The sequence below is a fragment of the Mytilus galloprovincialis genome, chromosome 14 (assembly GCF_965363235.1).
Source record: "Mytilus galloprovincialis chromosome 14, xbMytGall1.hap1.1, whole genome shotgun sequence".
NCBI lineage: Eukaryota > Metazoa > Mollusca > Bivalvia > Mytilida > Mytilidae > Mytilus > Mytilus galloprovincialis.
The window spans coordinates 1386841-1411117 of NC_134851.1; the positions used below are offsets into that span (position 1 = coordinate 1386841).

Sequence of the window (24277 nt, forward strand, 5' to 3'; positions counted from 1 at the left end):
GAAAGGTTTCACCAAATAAAGCTAATGTTGCCTATTCATATTTTCTTTAACTATTGTGTACTATTTGTGAAATTGACAAAAAAGACTAGACGTTCTTTGACATACCCCTGATTCATCAACGTTCTCCTCAGATACCAGTGAACATATACCCTAATCCAGTGTCAAACAAATGGCAAGCATGGCCAGATGTAAAACGAATTTAGCCAAACAACATTCATTTTCGAAATAAAAGGGGATTACGCAAATCAAATTAAAAAAAAAAACCTGAGCTACAGATCGAAAGAAATTGCAAACATGGTAATTGGTACTTCGAAAGAAGAAAACAACGTTTGGTTTTAAATATGCTATTATCTAATTGCCTTTTATTGATAAACTTCTGTGTATTGGTTTTCAGATGTGATCATGTAAGAGGATGTGTTCCAAGGGACGATGATATCAGATGTAAGACAATATATAGGTTTTGTAAACTTATGAACATAATAGCATTTGATCATTGGTATGGTAAATAACCAAAACAAAAGGTTACCTCCCCCCCCCCCCTCACACACACACGTGGTGGAGTCAGGACATATATGTGTGTTACTTTTCGATTTATAACATAAAGACAGCCATTACACTCAAAATCAACATTAGAAAAATTAAAATAGGACTGTTATGATAAGTTGTTCTCTCTATTCCGATCTGTCAGCATAATTTTTTCTGACCTAAACCTGATATTAACTGTATCACTGCACAGCAACAGTCTCATTATTTTTTACGTACGGTACAACATTATAAAAAAAAAATCGTTACTTGCAGATATATACTCCATATTTTTGTGGGCTAGCCGGTAATGGAATGTTGCACCACGGAAATAGGAGTTGATTTCTGAATAACATACCGTGGATAACTTGTTATTTGTGTGGTATCAATTTCGGAGTGGTTATTTGTCCGGCTAACCGGACGAATAGTACCAGAGCTATTTGTCCGGCCATTGCAATGCGTGTCAAGTGTTAGCCGCTGTACATTTACTAAGCAACTAACGTCACTAACGTTACCTATTGTCTACGATGCCTATTGTTTACGTAACGTTGCCTTGTGCGCAACGTCGCATAACTAGAATACAATTTGATATGAACATAACGCCTTTTATTACTAACCCTTAAGCGAAATACTAACCACAAGAAACACGATACACGATATTGCCGTGACCAATGGAGAAATTGAAAGCAATTCGTGGTGGTCATCGTAGTGCAGTTACAAGATTAATTGATAGAACGAAGGAAAGAATTTCGCAAGAAGATATTGGACATGAAGAACTTTCGACTGCCGCAGATAACCTTACAAAGAAGAGGAACCTGCTTGAATATCTAGACTCAAACATTTTAGATGGAACCGAACTAGAAGACATGGAACAAGAAATTCTTGACGCGGACGATTATGCAATGAATATGGAAGTCGCCATTCGCCGGTTCAAGGACATAGTTTCTGAAAACAAAACAACCCCATTTCAGCAAACGGTGAGTGAAACTTATGTTCCAATAGCCAATACACTAGATTCATCAAATTTTCCGTCAACAAGTATTGCAAATCATAATTTAAACCATTCAGAAAATGTATTTTCCGTAGATAATAACTCCGTTTATACGAATGCAAACCCAACAACAACAACAAACGTCTATCACAAAATACCTAAGCTTGATTTACCGAACTTTACGGGAGATATATTAACATGGCAGACATTTTGGGAATCGTTTGAGACGACCATTCATCACAATCCCTCTTTATCAAATATACAAAAGTTAAGCTATCTCAAATCTTAGGTACACAGTGAAGCCGCACAATGCATATCCGGTTTATCTCTATCAAACGCCAACTATGAACACGCATTTATATTGTTAAAGGAGAGGTATGGACAGACACAAACCATTATAAAGGCGTACATGCAGAATCTACTTGAACTTACGCATCCGTCACTTTCTCCGCACAGCATAAGAGTATTTTACGATAATATGATGGTGCATAAGGGGATTAGAGTCGCTCGGACAATCGCAAGACAAATTCGGATCACTAGTACTTTTAGTACCAATCATATTTGGAAAGATTCCCGACGAAATGAAAAAACTCATGACCAGAGAACACGGAATACGGATTTGGGATATAAGGTCCCTTAGAGAAGCAATCGACAAAGAGATGTACGTACAGGAAACTGGTAATTCCGATAAATTAGACAGTTTCACACCCACAGCGTCATTTCACAAAGCAGTTGCAACCAAAATCACTGCAAGACCTCAATATGTAATAAATCAATTCAAACCCAAAACCTGTATTTATTGCAAACAATCGCATTCGTCCGTCGAATGTACCAGTGTTGTAGACAGAGAGAGCCGCTTAGCTATCATTGAACAGAAAAAAGTATGTTACAGTTGCTTTGGAAGTCAAAAAGTTTCAGAATGCCGCTCGCGTTTTAGATGTAGAAAATGTGATAACAAGCACCATACTAGTCTTTGTGACAGTAATAAGAATCAAGAGAATGAAAGCGCAAGTACAGCAATCCTTTACCGCAAAATAACATAGTAAGTACAGTAGAGAGCGAAAATAATGCATTAACATGTTACACGTCGACATCGAACATTAAACCAAGGACAGACGTTTTATTAAAGACAGCTATTTCACCAGTTTGGGTAGATGACAGGTCAGCTACCACTAATATTCTTTTGGACATTGCCGTAATAGATTTACAAACTCAGAATGGGAAGAAAATACCAATGGAAGTATTGGTTGTCCCTACAATCGCAGCCCCGTTACACAATTGCACGTTATACAATGCTGATAAACTGCCTTACCTGGACTTACATTAGCGCACCCTGTTAGCGACATGGATAAATTCAGGATTTCATTTTTAATAGGTTCCGATTACTACTGGGATATCGTAGAAGACACAGTTATCCGAGGACCAGGCCCCACCGCAGTAGAATCAAATCTCGGATACCTACTTTCTGGACCAACAAAAGACTCAGCTGGACCCAAATCCTCATCTTTCATGTTACAACACAAGACAGAAGAAGTCGATTTGAAACGTTTTGGAAAAATCGAATCAATGGGAGAAGTATCTGACAATTCAATTAAATTTAACAAAGACTATTTTGAGACGTATCAATCAAACAGCAACACAATGAAGAACAATGATAGGATTCACACATTTAGCAGGGAACCAGAAATGATGAAAATCCACGGAGACAGAGCACCGAGTAAAACTGAAGCCAAGCTAAAGATTCAAACATGGACTTAGTATTTTCATGACAATATACTTACTGGTATCAAGTGCGCCGTAATTTATATAATGATCATAGTGAATAGACAGTTTAACAACTTCTATTTTATTACATGGACTTTAAATAGTTAATTGTCATTTCACACTTTGTATGCTAATTTCTTTTTCATAATTTTAGATTAATTTTCACTTTTCGGCGCCCCCAGTGTCAAGTATTAGCCGCTGTACATTTACTAAGTAACTAACGTCACTAACGTTACATATTGTTTTCGTTGTCGATTGTTTACGTAACGTTGCCTTGTGCGCAACGTCACATAACTTGAATACAATTTGATATGAACACAACGCCTTTCATTACTAACCCTTAAGCGAAGTACTAACCACAAGAAACACGATACACGATAATGAGCATGTCATATAATGTACGTTCGGAAGTGCATGTAGTATTATCTTCAGTAGCAATTTTAAGATCATGGCTGAAATATTTGTGATACATTTTGCAGTTTTCGGAATTTGACAATGGAACACAATATTATGAACTTCCAAGAATGATATAATCTTATGAAAGGGAAAAATTGAAATCACAATGAAAATGGGAAATAAAAGATAATTGATCGGAGAATTAGTTTTACAAAATTATTCGACTCGCTACAGCTGTGTACAGGTGGAAAAGATGTTCAAAGCAAGTGTAGTTGAGGAAGGCCTGTCTAACTGAATTAAATTTAGCTTAGTTATATTCAAACAATGAGTCTTGCAAGACAAGAAATAAAAAGAGAGATTTGGGATCCCGATTCCCTCACGTAAATAAAATAAAAACAGTGTTTCTTTACTCTTTGGTGTGTGGGGGAGGGGGTGGCATTATAGAAAAATCTCTCACCTTTCACTCAAAATATGGATAACTTAATGTCAAGGATAAAATTGAGAATGGAAATGGGGAATGTGTCAAAGAGACAACAACCCGACCAAATAAAAAACAAAAAACAACAGCAGAGGGTCACCAACAGGTCTTCAATGTAGCGAGAAATTCCCGCACCCGGAGGCGTCCTTCAGCTGGCCCCTAAACAAATATATACTAGTCCAGTGCGAACTTAATGTCAAGGAGTCTATAATTCTCTTTGACAGCTACAGACATAATAATTTTGTACATTTTTCAGCTAGACAAAATCCTTTACGTTAACTTAAAATGCACGAGTCAAACACTACCCAAGTTTGTTTTTCAAGTAAATTCTTCTCTCTTCTTGTATAAAAAATATGGGATATGTATGATTTTATTCTAATTATTCGTTATCTACATTGGACTATATACTTGTATGAAGAAAACAACAATTTCAATTACCAGTAACAAGATCAGAGATGGGGTAATTGTAATTGTAATCGTTAATCAGCTGTAATTGATTACAATTTTTCAAGTAATCAGTGTAATCATTAATCAGCCAAAAATCTGATTACATGTAATTTAATTTAATCAATTACTTCTCAAAATGCCCTGTAATCCTGATTACTTTATAATTACATTCTGATTACAATGAAAAAAAATTGTGTTTATTGTCAATATCATGAATATAGCATGTCTGAAAGAATAAAAAAAAGTTCACCTTGTATTAAATAAATATATAAATTGTAAAAATAGTTTTGTTTTCATGTTTACTTAAAATCTTAAATATATTCAAATAAATGTTCTCTCAATGATCTTTTAAAAACTTGTTTTGCATGTTTTGTGAGAACAAGTTTTTATAATGAAATTTAGGAAAAACTTTTGTATAAAGTTAAACTCACTGGATAGAAATTTTTTTTTTTAATTCCAAAAGCCCTTGGCAAAATTTCCTCAAGACTGGTAATATTCGTAGTGAGATCAATTCATTTATTTTAAGTTATAAAAGTGTATAGAGAATTAGTTGATTTTCATTGTGAAAAGTGGATCAGATATGTCAGGTCCACCTATTTCGGAGTATTTTATATTGCCTAAAGATGCATGTGGGAAAGTCAGAGCCAAATGTAAACTTTGTACTGCAGTAATATCTGGACACACAAAGACAACTTCAAACTTTTTGACACATCTCAAGGTAAGGATTTTTATTACTATATGTTTCATTTATATGATTTATTCCAGATTAATGAGGACAATGAAGACACTCAATTTGATTTTTATTGTAAAAAAAATAAATTTATATAACAAATTCATTGGATCTTTTAAATTAACCTTTCTGTTATAATTGAGACTTGACGTAACTAGACTTGCCATTCTCGGTTTTATCAAAGAAGAAATATATATTTCTTTTTATTTATCAACAGATTATTATTTTTTCAAGGGAAACAATTTTAAATGAACATGTGTATTGTGTAGACAGTAAATGGTAGTATTAGTTTAGATTTGTTTTATTTATTTTGTTTCTGTGAAATTAAAACATAAACAGATTTTAAACCACTCATTAGCCTAAGTAAAACTAATGAACATGTATTCACAATTTAAAGGTGTATATTTGATAATGGCTGGTTATATTCAATGTATAATTGTCTTTAATCCTGAATTATAATCCTTTGTTGATAATGTGATTATTGTCACCATTGAATTGACAGGTAAACCAATTAATGTCTGTTTTTATTTCAAGATCAATTGTGTGTAGCTGTCCCTCAGGGCAATATAATAAAAGGCAAATTAAATATGTGAAAATGTATCTAATTAGCAAACAAAATATGGACATGTCAAATGTAATGATTGTAAATATTTATATTTTGTTAAAGATTTTTCAACAAATATATTATAATTTTAGATTTTTTTTAATGGTAACTTTATTTTATATTCCAGAGAGCACCCTGAAATAATTATAAAGCCTGCAAAATGTCAGAAAGAAGACATCCAAGCCTCTATGCAAACTTTTAATCAACTAAAGTCCAAGTATGCTATGCAGACATTCGTCAAATAGATTTGAATGATGCAACTGTAGAATTTATTGCTGGGAATCTACTACCATTGTCTACTGTTGAAAGTCCTAAATTCAAAAAACTTTGTGAAAAACTGGATCCCAAGTTTCAAGTCCCATCTAGAAAATATCTGGCGAGTAAACTTATTGTAGACAAGTCAAATAGAATTCAAGATAATCTTAAAGATCAGTTATCAAAAGTACAAAATGTGTGTCTTACATTGGATTTATGGTCAAATAGGCAGATGTCAGCATTTCTTGGAATTACAGGACATTTTGTTTCTGACTGGGAGTTAAAGTCTGTCATGATTGCGTGCAATATATTCTTGGTGTCAACTCTTGCAACTTTTAATCTGGTTGACAAGGTTTTATGTATTGTTACTGATAATGCATCAAATATGGTGAAAACTTTTGACATGCCATTACCAGGATATTCATTTGAGACTGTTAATTCTGAAGATAGTAGTGACGATGAAGACAATGAGGACACTGATGACATCTCTGATACACAGGAACATTTTGATCACTTGTCATTTCATTTACCATGCTATGCACATACATTGCAGCTTGTTGTTAGAGATGGTATACAACAAACAAACCAACATCTTAAGAATGTAGTTTTAAAGGCATCACAAATCATTAGCCATATAAGGAAATCTATAAATGCAAGTGAAATTCTTGGAAGTGAGAAACGTGTTCAAGCACAAAATGTTACTAGATGGAATTCACAGTTGATTATGATTCGGTCGATATTAAAAATACCAGAAAGTAAACTGCAGGAAATAGATTATTCTGTAAAGCTGTCTGCATACGAGAGAAAGCTTTTAAAGGAGCTCTGTGAAATTCCTACACCATTTGAAGATGCGACACACCTTATACAACAACAGAAGCATGTTACAGCTAGTCTACCCATTCCAGTAACTGTTGGCTTAAGGAAGCAGCTCCAAAGTTTGGTGTCTTTGTATAACAACAAAATAGTAACAACCTTAATAGAGTCTATTGCAAAACGACTTTCTAAGTATGAAGAAAATGAGGCTTTGGTTATTGCAACTGCTCTTGATACACGTTTCAAACTACAGTGGTGTGATCAAAACAGAAGTGACTTTGAAAGTTTACTAAAAGATAAAGTAAGGAGTTTAGAGGACACCATTATGGATGAAGATGATGAATCTCTGTCACCTCCAAAAAAGAAAGCTAAAACAGATTTGTTTTCCTTTCTTGACTCTCCTGCTACCCCAAGAAAACGTCATCATTCTAAAATGCAATGTAAAGTAGAGGATTATTTAAGTGAACCACTTGAAGATATGGAGTGTGACCCTTTGGAATTTTGGAAAGCTAGACCGAGTACACATCCACATTTGTCAAAGCTGGCCTGGAGGTATTTTTCAATGCAGGCTTCCTCTGCTGCTGTTGAGAGACTGTTTAGTATTGGAGGGAAAATTTTCAGACCAGACAGATGTAGACTCAAATTTCAAACATTTCAGAGATTAATGATGATTAAATGTAACGGACAATAAACAGTTACAAAATGTTCATGTATATATGTTGTGAATCTTTGCGGTTTATTAAATTGATGAGTTTTGATGTTATTATTTTGTATAAACATATCAAATTAAATCCTGTCACAATAAGTGCAACAGTGATAACCATTTTTAATTTACATCTTTCAAATGGGTACATATAAAAATCATTGTAATCAGATGTAATCATGATTACTTTGCCAATGTAATCATTAATTTAATCAGACTCTTTGAGAAATGGTGTAATCGTTAATTTAATTTAATCGTACAATTGACAAAGTAATTGTAATTTAATCAATTACATTGAAAGTAATCGGACCCATCTCTGAACAAGATTAGGCCCTAACACTAAAGATTTCAAACATGTGCTACCCCCTGGTGATCCTGAAGATAATATTACACGCACACACAAATATTATAGTGACATGGCCGGACAAATAGCAACTGCCTATCAACTTTTATGTATTTTCGTGAATATTGATAAACCGCAACTGTAAATTTTTAACGATTTCACATTGTATATTGGCTTTGATTCCAATCAAGGGATCAAATATCTGATTACAAGCTTCGCTCTATAGTCGAGATTCACGTTGATAGTAAACATGCATATTTAGAGTATAAATATGGTATATCAGTATATATATGGTACAAATAAGTGATGTATATCGAAAAATTTGAGATTGATGACAATAAGGGGGAGGGACTATATGGGGCTCATACAGGATCCTGTCCTCAGGCACCTGATCATTTCTGAATCAAACATGAACTATGATCACTCGCACGCGATTCAAATGGCATTATTATCTGTCAGAATGTTTCCGTAACCTTTCAGGAAATCAAATGAAAACATAATTATGTAATAACATTGAGAATGGAAACGGGGAATGTGCCAAGAGACAAAAACCCGACCAAAGAGCAGAAAGCAGTCAAAGGCCACCAATGGGTTTCAACACAGCGGGAAAATCGAGCACCTGGTGGCGGGCTTCAGCTTGCCCCTAAACAAATTGTGTACTAGTTTAGCGACAATGGACGTTACACCAAACTCCAAAATGAATTAAAATTTAAAATCATATAAGACTTTAAAAGGCCAGAGACTTCTGACCAGGGACAGGTTCAAAACTGAATACTGGTTGATTAGTTGTATCATCAGGTTTAATTTACTAGTTCATAAATCTACATTGAAATATGGTTGTTTTCTCATAAAGGCAATACTTTATACTTTCATGTATGAAAACTTTCTATTTGCAGGTGAAGATGAGCTAAAACAAAATATCAAAAATAGTTCGTCACCAATTGATTGTGATAATACGGGCAAAGGTGATTTATATTTTTTTTATACTGATACTTGTTGCGTTGTGACTGACAAGATGACATTGTTTACATTCATTGTGTTTCGTTTTCACTCTGGATTGTATTGATATCATCTAGAATAACACCAATTTAAAATAATCATGTCTTACTCGATTTTTTAATATATTACGTTACGGCAAGAAAAGTAAGCATTCTTTGGTTTTCAGTTATATATTATTTAAATAAGGGACAGTCATCAATTCTACCCAACACTATTATGTGATAGTGATTGTTTTTGGTTTTGGTATTCGCGCTCGTTGTTGTTCGTTCTTTCTGTTATTTGCTGTCTTCTTTGTGTGATTTTTGTCTTGCGTCTTTTGTTATGCTATGCTTGTCTTGTATTTGAATAACATGCCCATTTCGTTTCTCGAAAAGTTATAATACACTAGACTAGATTCTTAATACAATTTAAAAGTTATTTTTCACGTCCTATTTCTAGGATCAAACACAGCAATGATATATGGATTCCTGGTCACTGTACCATGCTTAATTGTGATACTTGCTGTTTTCATTCTATTAATAAACGTAGTACGAATGCGAAACTATACGACTAGGGAAATATCAACAGATGTTAACCTGGAAAAGATCAAAGAGGAAACTGAACTTGGGATTTATCATACAATCGACGAAAGTGTTATGCGTCCCATAAAAGAAAATTTACATGTAAATATTGATTCAAACATAAACAAACTAGGCCTATTGAATAGCAGCAGAAAAGACTGCAGGTATGATTTTAACATAGTCATTAACTTGCAAAGCAATCACCGTTCTAGTAGAACCAGCTATTCGTCAAATGAGAAGTCAGCGCGGGAAATAGTGGATGCGGACTATTTAAATCCGTACACTACACTGAAGGACAACTGGCAGAAGGAAACACATGTGTATGGGGACAATACTAGAAAAAATACCGGGGGTGATGTACATCTCCACTCATACACTCGAACAAAACCCCACTGGAAGAAATCTGTTGATTTTGACATTGATTGTACGAACACTGACCTTGAATACACAAAGGATACAGAAAGTCGTTCAAACAGTTGGTGATAACAACCCAATCATGATGTTTTTTTTTAATTAGAATAATGATGTGATCTATGGACGTTTTTTTAATTAGAATAATGATGTGATCTATGGACGTTTTTTTTTAATTAGAATAATGATGTGATCTATGGACGTTTTTTTAATTAGAATAATGATGTGATCTATGGACGTTTTTTTAATTAGATTAATGATGTGATCTATGGACGTTTTTTTTAATTAGAATAATGATGTGATCTATGGACGTTTTTTTAATTAGTATAATGATGTGATCTGTGGACGTTTTTTTAATTAGTATAATGATGTGATCTATGGACGTTTTTTTAATTAGTATAATCATGTGATCTATGGACGTTTTTTTAATTAGGATATGATGTGATCTGTGGACGTTTTTTTAATTAGTATAATGATGTGATCTATGGACGTTTTTTTAATTAGAATAATGATGTGATCTGTGGACGTTTTTTTAATTAGTATAATGATGTGATCTATGGACGTTTTTTTAATTAGGATATGATGTGATCTATGGACGTTTTTTTAATTAGAATAATGATGTGATCTATGGACGTTTTTTTTAATTAGAATAATCATGTGATCTATGGACGTTTTTTTAATTAGTATAATGATGTGATCTATGGACGTTTTTTTTAATTAGTATAATCATGTGATCTATGGACGTTTTTTTAATTAGTATAATGATGTGATCTATGGACGGTTTTTTTAAACTTTCTTGATGTTTAGGCCAATGTATTATCTATCTTTACTTATTTTAAAGTTTTTATCATTTCAGTACTTAATACTATACATTCACTAAATAATCGATCTAACTGATGGTGGGAAAACTAATAAATATTCCAGCATACCAATTATTGGTACATAGACGCCAGTTGTATCTTCTTGAAAACTCATCATAGATACTAGGCTTATAATGTGAATGCCAAACGTGCAATTCATCAGTGACGCTCAAACAAAATCATTGGTATCGTCTCAATTTGGACACATGAACATGCTAATCCAAATAACTCACAGATATATAGCATAAAATTGAGAATGGAAATGGGGAATGTGTCAAAGAGACAACAACCCGACCACAGAGAAGACAACAGCAAAAGTATGGCAAGCCGTTCTCGTCAAAACTATGTTTAAACCCTTTTTTCGAAAAAAATACACACTGAGATTTTAAAACCTAAAATAACACACTGAGAAATCGAAATTACACACTGAGATTTAGAAAAAATATAAAACACACACTGAGAATTCAAAATTACACACTGAGATTTTAAAAAGACACACTGAGATGAAATAAATTGAAAAACACACACTGAGAATTGTTAATTACACACTGAGATTTCAAAAATACACACTGAGATTAATATGCAAATTACTAATGAATATTCATGAGATGAATAATTCAACAAATTAATATCTTGATCTCAAGAACTCTTGTCATTATAATGAAATGCGATTCCTTCAACCAACATTCGTAATAAATTTCAAGACTTAACATCGCTCATATTTATAAGTGTGTTGCCTATAATTCAGATCATTACTACCAGTAATTAAACATGTGTCCTTTTTCAAAAGTCTTCCAACTGTTTCCCTGATTTCGGTAGTTAATCTTTTATATTTTTGTTACGTTTATATGCTATAATAGACACTTGAGTAAACATTTCACTGCATTTGTTTGCAGATTGTTCCAATGTTTTCTTATAATTTTAATAAAGTGTTTCACCATTTGGTTATATTTTGTAATAAGAGTAAGTGGGTATTTTTCTTGTTCTTGTTTTTCTTAAGTTTTTTTTATTAATAATTTGGAACCAAATCGAACGACTAACGAGTTCTGTTCCCTTGTTGTTTTTAGCTTGTAATAGATTCAGATTAAGTATGTTAATAAGATATGTGCGCATAAAAAGTGCGCACAAATCTCAGTGTGTAATTTTAAATTCTCAGTGTGTAATTTTAAATTCTCAGTGTGTAATTACAAATTCTCAGTGTGTGTTTTCAGTTTATTTATTCTCAGTGTGTCTTTTTGAAATCTCAGTGTGTAATTTTCAATTCTCAGTGTGCGTTTTTCATTTTTGTAATCTCAGTGCGTCTTTATGAAATCTCAGTGTGTAGTTTTTAATTCTCAGTGTGTAATTTTCAATTCTCAGTGTGTAATTTTCAATTCTCAGTGTGAAATTGTCAATTCTCAGTGTGCGTTTTGAAGCTTTTAAATCTCAGTGTGCTTTGTTGTAATTCTCAGTGTGTTAATTTTTCGAAAAATGGTTTAAACATAGTTTTGACGAGAACGGCTTGCCATACAGAAGCACAAGGCCGTAACTACCCTTGAGGCAAGTGAGGATATTGCCTCACTAAAATTTCGACACTGATTATTTTTTTTTTATACATATATACAAATAAAATAGTCTTTTGTTGTTCTGTCTCAACCTTAATTTCTATAACTTGTCATCATTCCTTTAAACTATTCTTCCTGGATATAACTCAGCATCTCAACGGGTGATGTTTCTCAATTACATTAACCTAGTAACGATAATCATCATGGATCTCTGGTTAAAAACAGGCTCTTGCAGAAAAAGGAAAAGCGACACTGAAGGTAAAGAAGGAATAATTCTAGTAAACTAATTTGTTTGTGAACGTAGTCTGCGTATTGCATATAACTTCATTAGAACAATCCAAAAACGATAAGTAGACTGACAAATCAAGTAGTGGGCATCGCAAGGGGGCAGTCCTGTCTGTGTATTCATTTCTCCGTTTCATCAACTTTAATCTTTCTCTTTACAGATAAATAAAATATAAATAATATGAAACATGCATGGATTAGTTTTTCATGATCCATGTTTCTTTAACCTTAAAAATTGAAAGAACATCCCATATTCCAATTTGACATTATTGAGGAATCAATTATGGTATAGAACCTTTATCACAGGATTTTGTTTTTACTTATTCGGGACTACGGAATTTCATTTCTTTATATTCGGGGTTTCGGAATCAGACACCCCCAACCCCTAACCCCTAAATTTATAGATTCTGGAACTAAAATACCACCGACTATTTCCAGAAATAATTTGAAATTACGGACCTACATGTAAACGTCAAAACTCCATTTTAATTCCCCTGTACCCATATCGTATATACTTACTCTATAGATAGATCATATACATGTATCTTATCTCATTCTATCCCTAGTTTGTTTACTCTTTGTCAGTATACAAGCGAGTTTAATATTTTGTAACTGAGACTGTATGATAATGCTAGCCTTTATAGGAAAGCTTAATTCCCTTTTGCAAACAAAACTGTTACTACCGATGCTGCTACCGAATTGCTGATGGAGAAGGAATTGGAAGAAGACATTGATCATTGTGTTGATGATAATGTGCTACCTTTAGAAACACAGACTGCCCTGAAACGACTGAAATCTAGGAAAAGAGCATACATGAGTGGCGAGAGGTTGTGCGGTCTTGCCATGCTCCATGTTCATCGCGATAAGGATATCAGCAGACCAAAGTTATGATTCTAAAACAATTTGTCTGAACCCACCATAGAAATAATTGGCAAACTCTACTGAATCGATGTTTGTTCTATGTTCTGGCGGCAGATTTAAATTGATATTTGGATGATTATCTTACATACAAATTCAAATAAAGTTGTTAAAAATTTGGTATTAGTAAAAGTCTTTAAATATGAACAATTTATATAAAAACTGTCCAAATTCAAAACATTATCAAACTCTCTAAAAATGCCTAGAACGCAGGATTTTGCACCATTCATTTCATACCCTCCAAAAAAATTTAACGCCTCGCTTCGCTCGGCTCAATTATTTTGCCTCACTAAAATAAGATGCCTAGTTACGGCCTTGGAAGCATCTATGTCTTATTAAAAAAAATCTCAATTGTTTGTAAAGCCAGCATTGATAAGGTCACGGGCTACCTTTCATTTTCACTTTGGTAATTCCATTCACGGTCTGTTCAAAATTAGGGGTACAGCAAGGAATCAGAATAGATTCCAAAGATCTAAACATCGGTAAACTACTCTTACTTATTGTATGCCTCGACAGCGATAATGAGAGCATTATGTTATCTAGACTACTGCGTCCGTTCTATAAGACGTATGGCCCATATCATTTGAAAAGTAGATTTAAGCGTCCGTCCACTTAGTGGCACGACCAATACCGGGTGAATAGTGGTATTATGATAGTATAACATGAAGTTGTCATCCAAGCAACTTGAAACACCCCATTGGTGACTGGGGAATAAAAGTATTGTTACTCTAGGTCTTCTTCCGACCGACACTTACACTCTTAAAAAAAATGGGAGTGTCTGTTTGGCTACGCGAGATGAACAAGTACGCACTCACGTCAAACCAAAAAAAATCATCATAAGAACTTTATCAATGAAAATAGGAGTGCAATTCAGAAAATTGAACAAATTTAGATAAGGACACTAATATTAAACAAATTATTGGCACATTAATTCTAATATTAAACAAATTATTGGCCCATTAATTCTAATATATTAAACACATTATTGGCACATTAATTATAATTGAGAGATAAAGTAATTTTTTCTCAGCTTATTAAGCTGTTGTTATACTTATGTTGCTAAAATAAGTGTAGACATAATTTGTATTACACAATATTAGAGTATCCTATAGGGATTTACATAATTTGTATTACACAATATTAGAGGGTCAGACAGATTAACTTGAATGGTGGGATTAGAAATAAAGAATAAACAAAAATAGGTAAGACAAATAAGGACAACAGTAGGATCATAGTAGTATACAGCTGGTCAATAGGTAAGACAAATAAGGACAACAGTAGGATCATAGTAGTATACCGCTGGTCAATAGGTAAGACAAATAAGGACAACAGTAGGATCATAGTAGTATACCGCTGGTCAATAGGTAAGACAAATAAGGACAACAGTAGGATCATAGTAGTATACCGCTGGTCAATAGGTAAGACAAATAAGGACAACAGTAGGATCATAGTAGTATACAGCTGGTCAATAGGTAAGACAAATAAGGACAACAGTAGGATCATAGTAGTATACAGCTGGTCAATAGGTAAGACAAATAAGGCAATGGTAGGATCATAGTAGTATACAGCTGGTCAATAGGTAAGACAAATAAGGACAACAGTAGGATCATAGTAGTATACAGCTGGTCAATAGGTAAGACAAATAAGGACAACAGTAGGATCATAGTAGTATACAGCTGGTCAATAGGTAAGACAAATAAGGCAATGGTAGGATCATAGTAGTATACAGCTGGTCAATAGATAAGACAAATAAGGACAACAGTAGGATCATAGTAGTATACAGCTGGTCAATAGGTAAGACAAATAAGGACAACAGTAGGATCATAGTAGTATACAGCTGGTCAATAGGTAAGACAAATAAGGACAACAGTAGGATCATAGTAGTATACAGCTGGTCAATAGGTTAGACAAATAAGGACAACAGTAGGATCATAGTAGTATACAGCTGGTCAATAGGTAAGACAAATAAGGACAACAGTAGGATCATAGTAGTATACAGCTGGTCAATAGGTAAGACAAATAAGGCAATGGTAGGATCATAGTAGTATACAGCTGGTCAATAGATAAGACAAATAAGGACAACAGTAGGATCATAGTAGTATACAGCTGGTCAATAGGTAAGACAAATAAGGACAACAGTAGGATCATAGTAGTATACAGCTGGTCAATAGGTAAGACAAATAAGGACAACAGTAGGATCATAGTAGTATACAGCTGGTCAATAGGTTAGACAAATAAGGACAACAGTAGGATCATAGTAGTATACAGCTGGTCAATAGGTAAGACAAATAAGGACAACAGTTGGATCATAGTAGTATACAGCTGGTCAATAGGTAAGACAAATAAGGACAACAGTAGGATCATAGTAGTATACAGCTGGTCAATAGGTAAGACAAATAAGGACAACAGTAGGATCATAGTAGTATACAGCTGGTCAATAGGTAAGACAAATAAGGACAACAGTAGGATCATAGTAGTATAACAGCTGGTCAATAGTCAAATAAGGACAACAGTAGGATCATAGTAGTATACAGCTGGTCAATAGTCAAATAAGGACAACAGTAGGATCATAGTAGTATACAGCTGGTCAATAGGTAAGACAATAAGGACAACAGTAGGATCATAGTAGTATACAGCTGGTCAATAGGTAAGACAAATAAGGACAACAGTAGGATCATAGTAGTATACAGCTGGTCAATAGGTAAGACAAGAAAGGCAATGGTAGGATCATAGTAGTATACAGCTGGTCAATAGGTAAGACAAATAAGGACAACAGTAGGATCATAGTAGTATACAGCTGGTCAATAGGTAAGACAAATAAGGACAACAGTAGGATCATAGTAGTATACAGCTGGTCAATAGGTAAGACAAATAAGGACAACAGTAGGATCATAGTAGTATACAGCTGGTCAATAGGTAAGACAAATAAGGACAACAGTAGGATCATAGTAGGATACAGCTGGTCAATAGGTAAGACAAATAAGGACAACAGTAGGATCATAGTAGGATACAGCTGGTCAATAGGTAAGACAAATAAGGACAACAGTAGGATCATAGTAGTATACAGCTGGTCAATAGGTAAGACAAATAAGGACAACAGTAGGATCATAGTAGTATACAGCTGGTCAATAGGTAAGACAAATAAGGACAACAGTTGGATCATAGTAGTATACAGCTGGTCAATAGGTAAGACAAATAAGGCAATGGTAGGATCATAGTAGTATACAGCTGGTCAATAGGTAAGACAAATAAGGACAACAGTAGGATCATAGTAGTATACAGCTGGTCAATAGGTAAGACAAATAAGGACAACAGTAGGATCATAGTAGTATACAGCTGGTCAATAGGTAAGACAAATAAGGACAACAGTAGGATCATAGTAGTATACAGCTGGTCAATAGGTAAGACAAATAAGGACAACAGTAGGATCATAGTAGTATACAGCTGGTCAATAGGTAAGACAAATAAGGACAACAGTAGGATCATAGTAGTATACAGCTGGTCAATAGGTAAGACAAATAAGGACAACAGTAGGATCATAGTAGTATACAGCTGGTCAATAGGTAAGACAAATAAGGACAACAGTAGGATCATAGTAGTATACAGCTGGTCAATAGGTAAGACAAATAAGGACAACAGTAGGATCATAGTAGTATAACAGCTGGTCAATAGTCAAATAAGGACAACAGTAGGATCATAGTAGTATACAGCTGGTCAATAGTCAAATAAGGACAACAGTAGGATCATAGTAGTATACAGCTGGTCAATAGTCAAATAAGGACAACAGTAGGATCATAGTAGTATAACAGTAGGATCATAGTAGTATACAGCTGGTCAATAGTCAAATAAGGACAACAGTAGGATCATAGTAGTATAACAGTAGGATCATAGTAGTATACAGCTGGTCAATAGTCAAATAAGGACAACAGTAGGATCATAGTAGTATAACAGTAGGATCATAGTAGTATACAGCTGGTCAATAGGTAAGACAAATAAGGACAACAGTAGGATCATAGTAGTATACAGCTGGTCAATAGGTAAGACAAATAAGGACAACAGTAGGATCATAGAAGGATACAGCTGGTCAATAGGTAAGACATATAAGGACAACAGTAGGATCATAGTAGTATACAGCTGGTCAATAGGTAAGACAAATAAGGACAACAGTAGGATCATAGTAGGATACAGCTGGTCAATAAGTAAGACAAATAAGGACAACAGTAGGATCATAGTAGTATACAGCTGGTCAATAGGTAAGACAAATAAGGACAACAGTAGGATCATAGTAGGATACAGCTGGTCAATAGGTAAGACAAATAAGGACAACAGTAGGATCATAGTAGTATACAGCTGGTCAATAGGTAAGACAAATAAGGACAACAGTAGGATCATAGTAGTATACCGCTGGTCAATAGGTAAGACAAATAAGGACAACAGTAGGATCATAGTAGTATACAGCTGGTCAATAGGTAAGACAAATAAGGACAACAGTAGGATCATAGTAGTATACAGCTGGTCAATAGGTAAGACAAATAAGGACAACAGTAGGATCATAGTAGTATACAGCTGGTCAATAGGTAAGACAAATAAGGACAACAGTAGGATCATAGTAGTATACAGCTGGTCAATAGGTAAGACAAGAAAGGCAATGGTAGGATCATAGTAGTATACAGCTGGTCAATAGGTAAGACAAGAAAGGCAATGGTAGGATCATAGTAGTATACAGCTGGTCAATAGGTAAGACAAATAAGGCAATGGTAGGATCATAGTAGTATACAGCTGGTCAATAGGTAAGACAAATAAGGACAACAGTAGGATCATAGTAGTATACAGCTGGTCAATAGGTAAGACAAGAAAGGCAATGGTAGGATCATAGTAGTATACAGCTGGTCAATAGGTAAGACAAATAAGGCAATGGTAGGATCATAGTAGTATACAGCTGGTCAATAGGTAGGACAAATAAGGACAACAGTAGGATCATAGTAGTATACAGCTGGTCAATAGACAAATAAGGACAACAGTAGGATCATAGTAGTATACAGCTGGTCAATAGGTAAGACAAATAAGGACAACAGTAGGATCATAGTAGTATACAGCTGGTCAATAGGTAAGACAAATAAGGACAACAGTAGGATCATAGTAGTATACAGCTGGTCAATAGGTAAGACAAATAAGGACAACAGTAGGATCATAGTAGTATACAGCTGGTCAATAGGTAAGACAAATAAGGACAACAGTAGGATCATAGTAGTATACAGCTGGTCAATAGGTAAGACAAATAAGGACAACAGTAGGATCATAGTAGGATACAGCTGGTCAATAGGTAAGACAAATAAGGACAACAGTAGGATCATAGTAGTATACAGCTGGTCAATAGGTAAGACAAATAAGGACAACAGTAGGATCATAGTAGGATACAGCTGGTCAATAGGTAAGACAAATAAGGACAACAGTAGGATCATAGTAGTATACAGCTGGTCAATAGGTAAGACAAATAAGGACAACAGTAGGATCATAGTAGTATACCGCTGGTCAATAGGTAAGACAAATAAGGACAACAGTAGGATCATAGTAGTATACAGCTGGTCAATAGGTAAGACAAATAAGGACAACAGTAGGATCATAGTAGTATACAGCTGGTCAATAGGTAAGACAAATAAGGACAACAGTAGGATCATAGTAGTATACAGCTGGTCAATAGGTAAGACAAATAAGGACAACAGTAGGATCATAGTAGTATACAGCTGGTCAATAGGTAAGACAAGAAAGGCAATGGTAGGATCATAGTAGTATACAGCTGGTCAATAGGTAAGACAAGAAAGGCAATGGTAGGATCATAGTAGTATACAGCTGGTCAATAGGTAAGACAAATAAGGCAATGGTAGGATCATAGTAGTATACAGCTGGTCAATAGGTAAGACAAATAAGGACAACAGTAGGATCATAGTAGTATACAGCTGGTCAATAGGTAAGACAAGAAAGGCAATGGTAGGATCATAGTAGTATACAGCTGGTCAATAGGTAAGACAAATAAGGCAATGGTAGGATCATAGTAGTATACAGCTGGTCAATAGGTAGGACAAATAAGGACAACAGTAGGATCATAGTAGTATACAGCTGGTCAATAGACAAATAAGGACAACAGTAGGATCATAGTAGTATACAGCTGGTCAATAGGTAAGACAAATAAGGACAACAGTAGGATCATAGTAGTATACAGCTGGTCAATAGGTAAGACAAATAAGGACAACAGTAGGATCATAGTAGTATACAGCTGGTCAATAGGTAAGACAAATAAGGACAACAGTAGGATCATAGTAGTATACAGCTGGTCAATAGGTAAGACAAATAAGGACAACAGTAGGATCATAGTAGTATACAGCTGGTCAATAGGTAAGACAAATAAGGACAACAGTAGGATCATAGTAGTATACAGCTGGTCAATAGGTAAGACAAATAAGGACAACAGTAGGATCATAGTAGTATACAGCTGGTCAATAGGTAAGACAAATAAGGCAATGGTAGGATCATAGTAGTATACAGCTGGTCAATAGGTAAGACAAATAAGGACAACAGTAGGATCATAGTAGTATACAGCTGGTCAATAGGTAAGACAAATAAGGACAACAGTAGGATCATAGTAGTATACAGCTGGTCAATAGGTAAGACAAATAAGGCAATGGTAGGATCATAGTAGTATACAGCTGGTCAATAGATAAGACAAATAAGGACAACAGTAGGATCATAGTAGTATACAGCTGGTCAATAGGTAAGACAAATAAGGACAACAGTAGGATCATAGTAGTATACAGCTGGTCAATAGGTAAGACAAATAAGGACAACAGTAGGATCATAGTAGTATACAGCTGGTCAATAGGTTAGACAAATAAGGACAACAGTAGGATCATAGTAGTATACAGCTGGTCAATAGGTAAGACAAATAAGGACAACAGTAGGATCATAGTAGTATACAGCTGGTCAATAGGTAAGACAAATAAGGACAACAGTAGGATCATAGTAGTATACAGCTGGTCAATAGTCATATAATGATTTAACTGAAACAAATCCAGGTCAAAAACTGAAATTTAGGGAACGCATCAACTATTAAAAATAAACAAAATAAGGTAAGGCAAAGAAAGGCAATAGAAGAATCATAGTAGTATACCTTTGTTCAATAGTCGTATAACGATTTAACTGTAACAAATCCAGGTCGCAAACCTTAACGGAGGGAAACATGTCACGTATAAAAAATAAACAAAAATAGGTAAGGCAAAGAAAGGTAATAGAAGAATCATAGTAGTATACCTTTGTTCAATAGTCGTATAACGATTTAACTGTAACAAATCCAGGTCGCAAACCTTAACGGAGGGAAACATGTCACGTATAAAAAATAAACAAAAATAGGTAAGGCAAAGAAAGGTAATAGAAGAATCATAGTAGTATACCTTTGTTTAATAGTCGTATAACGATTTAACTGTAACAAATCCAGGTCGCAAACCTTAACGGAGGGAAACATGTCACGTATAAATAATAAACAAAAATAGGTAAGGCAAAGAAAGGTAATAGAAGAATCATAGTAGTATACCTTTGTTTAATAGTCGTATAACGATTTAACTGTAACAAATCCAGGTCGCAAACCTTAACGGAGGGAAACATGTCACGTATAAAAAATAAACAAAAATAGGTAAGGCAAAGAAAGGTAATAGAAGAATCATAGTAGTATACCTTTGTTTAATAGTCGTATAACGATTTAACTGTAACAAATCTAGGTCGCAAACCTTAACCATGTTAACGGAGGGAAACATAATAAGAAAAAAACCCTACAGAAACAGTGGAATGCTTCAAAAATAAACTTCAAAATACAAAAAAACTCCAACAGAAATGACTTTTACAGAATAATGTAGTGCTTAAATAGAAAAAACAATAGAAAAATACCAATAAAAGAGAAATATGACCTAAAATTAAAGAAGCAGTAATGACGATTACAGAATAATGGGTGTTTAAATGCGGAAAAAAATCCCATATTAGAACAAAATACCTAGAATAAAGACATATGACCTAAGATTTGATAACATAAATGGTCTAAACGTGTATTCTGTTATCTTTAATGTGATAGAAAAGTGCACAGTTTAATCTTTAAGATGACACGCTTGTCTAGAATTTATCTTAACAAAAAACACTTGAATCAATCTTGAGACAAAATTCAAATTCTTCTACTTAGAATTTTACTTATTCGCTTTAGAAATGATTTTTATTTTTATTTTATGTGCCACCAGACGTAGAATTCTGAGGGAAAAAGCAAAATTTACGGAAACATCGCATTTGTATTGGACATCCACAAGAAGTTGAATTTTAAGAATAAGCAATTATATATGCCCATTAACCTTTTTCTTTTAAAAATGAATAACATTGCTTGTGAAAAAGTAGACCGTTCGTTTTCACAATTGCAGAATAAAAAAAGGGATAAATAGAGAAGAAATCAATAATTCAAAATAGTAATGAAAAGAGAATAATTGAGTTCTAAAATATAAAGAATAGAGAATAATGACAAAAGATATATAAAAGTAAAATCACAAAAATACTGAACTCCGATGGTAATTCAAAAAGGAAAACACATCAAACAAATGGACAACTGTCATATTCCTGACTTGGTACAGGCATTTTCATATGAAGAAAATAGTGGGCTGAACCTTGTTTTATAGCGTTAAACCTCTCACTTGTATGACCGTCGCATCGAACTCCTTTATATTTACAACGATAAGTGAACAAAAGGACATAATAGGTGAAATTGTCAAAATAGGGATGCAGCAGTCATCATTCCCAGGTCATTGAAGAAAAGAGAACAAGAATGTGTCAATAGTACATGGATGCCCCACTCGCACTATAATTTTCTGTGATTAGTGGACCGTGAAATTTGGGTAAAAACTCTAATTTGGCTTTTAAATTAGAAAGATCATATCACAGGAAACATGTATACTAGGTTTCAAGTTGATTAAACTTCAACTTCACCAAAAACTTTAACCTGAAATTTGCACTATCACTTTCTATGTTCATTGAACCGTGAAATTGGGGTCAAAACACTAATTTGGCATTAAAATTAGAAAGATCATATCATAGTGCACATGTGTACTGAGTTTCAAATTGATTTGACTTCAACTTCAACCAAAACTACCTTTATAAAAACTTTAACCTGAAGCGGGACGAACGGACGGAAGGACAGACGGACGAACGGACGCTCAGACCAGAAAACATAATGCCCCTCTACTATCTTAGGAGGGGCATAAAAATAACTATCCAAATAAAAAAAAATACTGAAATGAATAAACCTCATTCAGACCATCATGTATAACCCACATTTTCCTTCACTAGTATTCGTTTACATTCTGCACTTTTTAAACAATATGTATCCCAGTATTGTCACAGGACTTGTATAAGGATTGTAGTGTAACATAGACTTTACACTGCACTTCAATGTGATTTATAGAATTGTATTTTGTATTTGTGAAAACACGCCAATTCAGTGTAATATGAGGATTTATTGTATTTATAAAACTTTATGTAAATACCACGTTATAAGTAAATATTAACTGTATGGAGCACATCAATATATAATACCACGTTATAAGTAAATATTAATTGTATGGGGGCACATCAATATATTTCTTTAATTGTGGTAAGCGTTTCCTTTCAGTATTATATTTGCTGATGATTTGCGTAGAAGGTATATTTATTGAACACATTATAGACTTTATGTATACATTAGAAGAATGCAAATATTGGAATTCTCAACTGATCTGTTCCGTTAGATACAATATTATAGATATTTACATTCATTAATTTGCATTTGTTCAATTTAAATAATTTTAGGATAATGCATTGCTATATGCTTGGAGTATCTAACAGGGGCGGAGTGGATCGTAACCTTGAATAGGCTAGCAAAGATGCTTCTCTCCGAGCATTGCACTCCTCTCCAAAAAAAATTAAAACTAACTGCCACAATACAATTAAAACATAATGTTTAAAAACATAGGTCAAATATGAAAAACAAAATATTAAAAAAAATAATTGAAAGATTTTATATTTCCTTTTTATTTTGGAATTGGAAGAGGGGAGACCGTCGCCATAGGACGTACGTGTTATTCCACTTTTTATAGGTCTCATAAGTTTACGATTTGATCATATATGTGTAACAAGTCAATGGCAATTGATCGGATCCGTAGTTGTTATATAAAATCCCGAACCTACATTTTGTAACTTCAATTATGACAGTTTATAAAGTCATTAATTTCCAATTTATTTTAAAAGTCCCTTTGTACCGAACTAAGATCGTCTTTCTTAATTATAAAAAAATGACAAAACTTTAACTAGTAGACTAGTATATAACAAATACTTTAATTACATTAACACTGAGACGATCTTGAAACTCTTTTGGTCATTCAATTAACCCAATCAATACGGGCACTTTAAAATCAATCTCCCATGAACAAACATTTCACTGCTTCAATGGATTTAGGACTTTAAATATTGAATACACGGAAAGTAAAAATTAGATTTAAATATACACTTTATAAGTCTTCCCTTTTGACACACGTAATGAGATCGCTAGTAGCAACATGCTTAGCAAAACAAATTTTAACTGATTTAAAAAGTTATT

The 24277-nt window shown here is 33.9% G+C and overlaps 1 long non-coding RNA gene across 1 annotated transcript; it reads left to right on the top strand.

Annotated features, from left to right (window-relative positions):
* Nucleotides 1–405: 405 nt before the first annotated feature.
* LOC143059186 (uncharacterized) lies at nt 406–10395 on the top strand. Its single transcript, XR_012973420.1, has 3 exons — nt 406–441; nt 8943–9011; nt 9484–10395. It is a non-coding gene; the product is annotated as an uncharacterized LOC143059186 (long non-coding RNA).
* The last annotated feature ends 13882 nt before the right edge of the window (nt 10396–24277 follow it).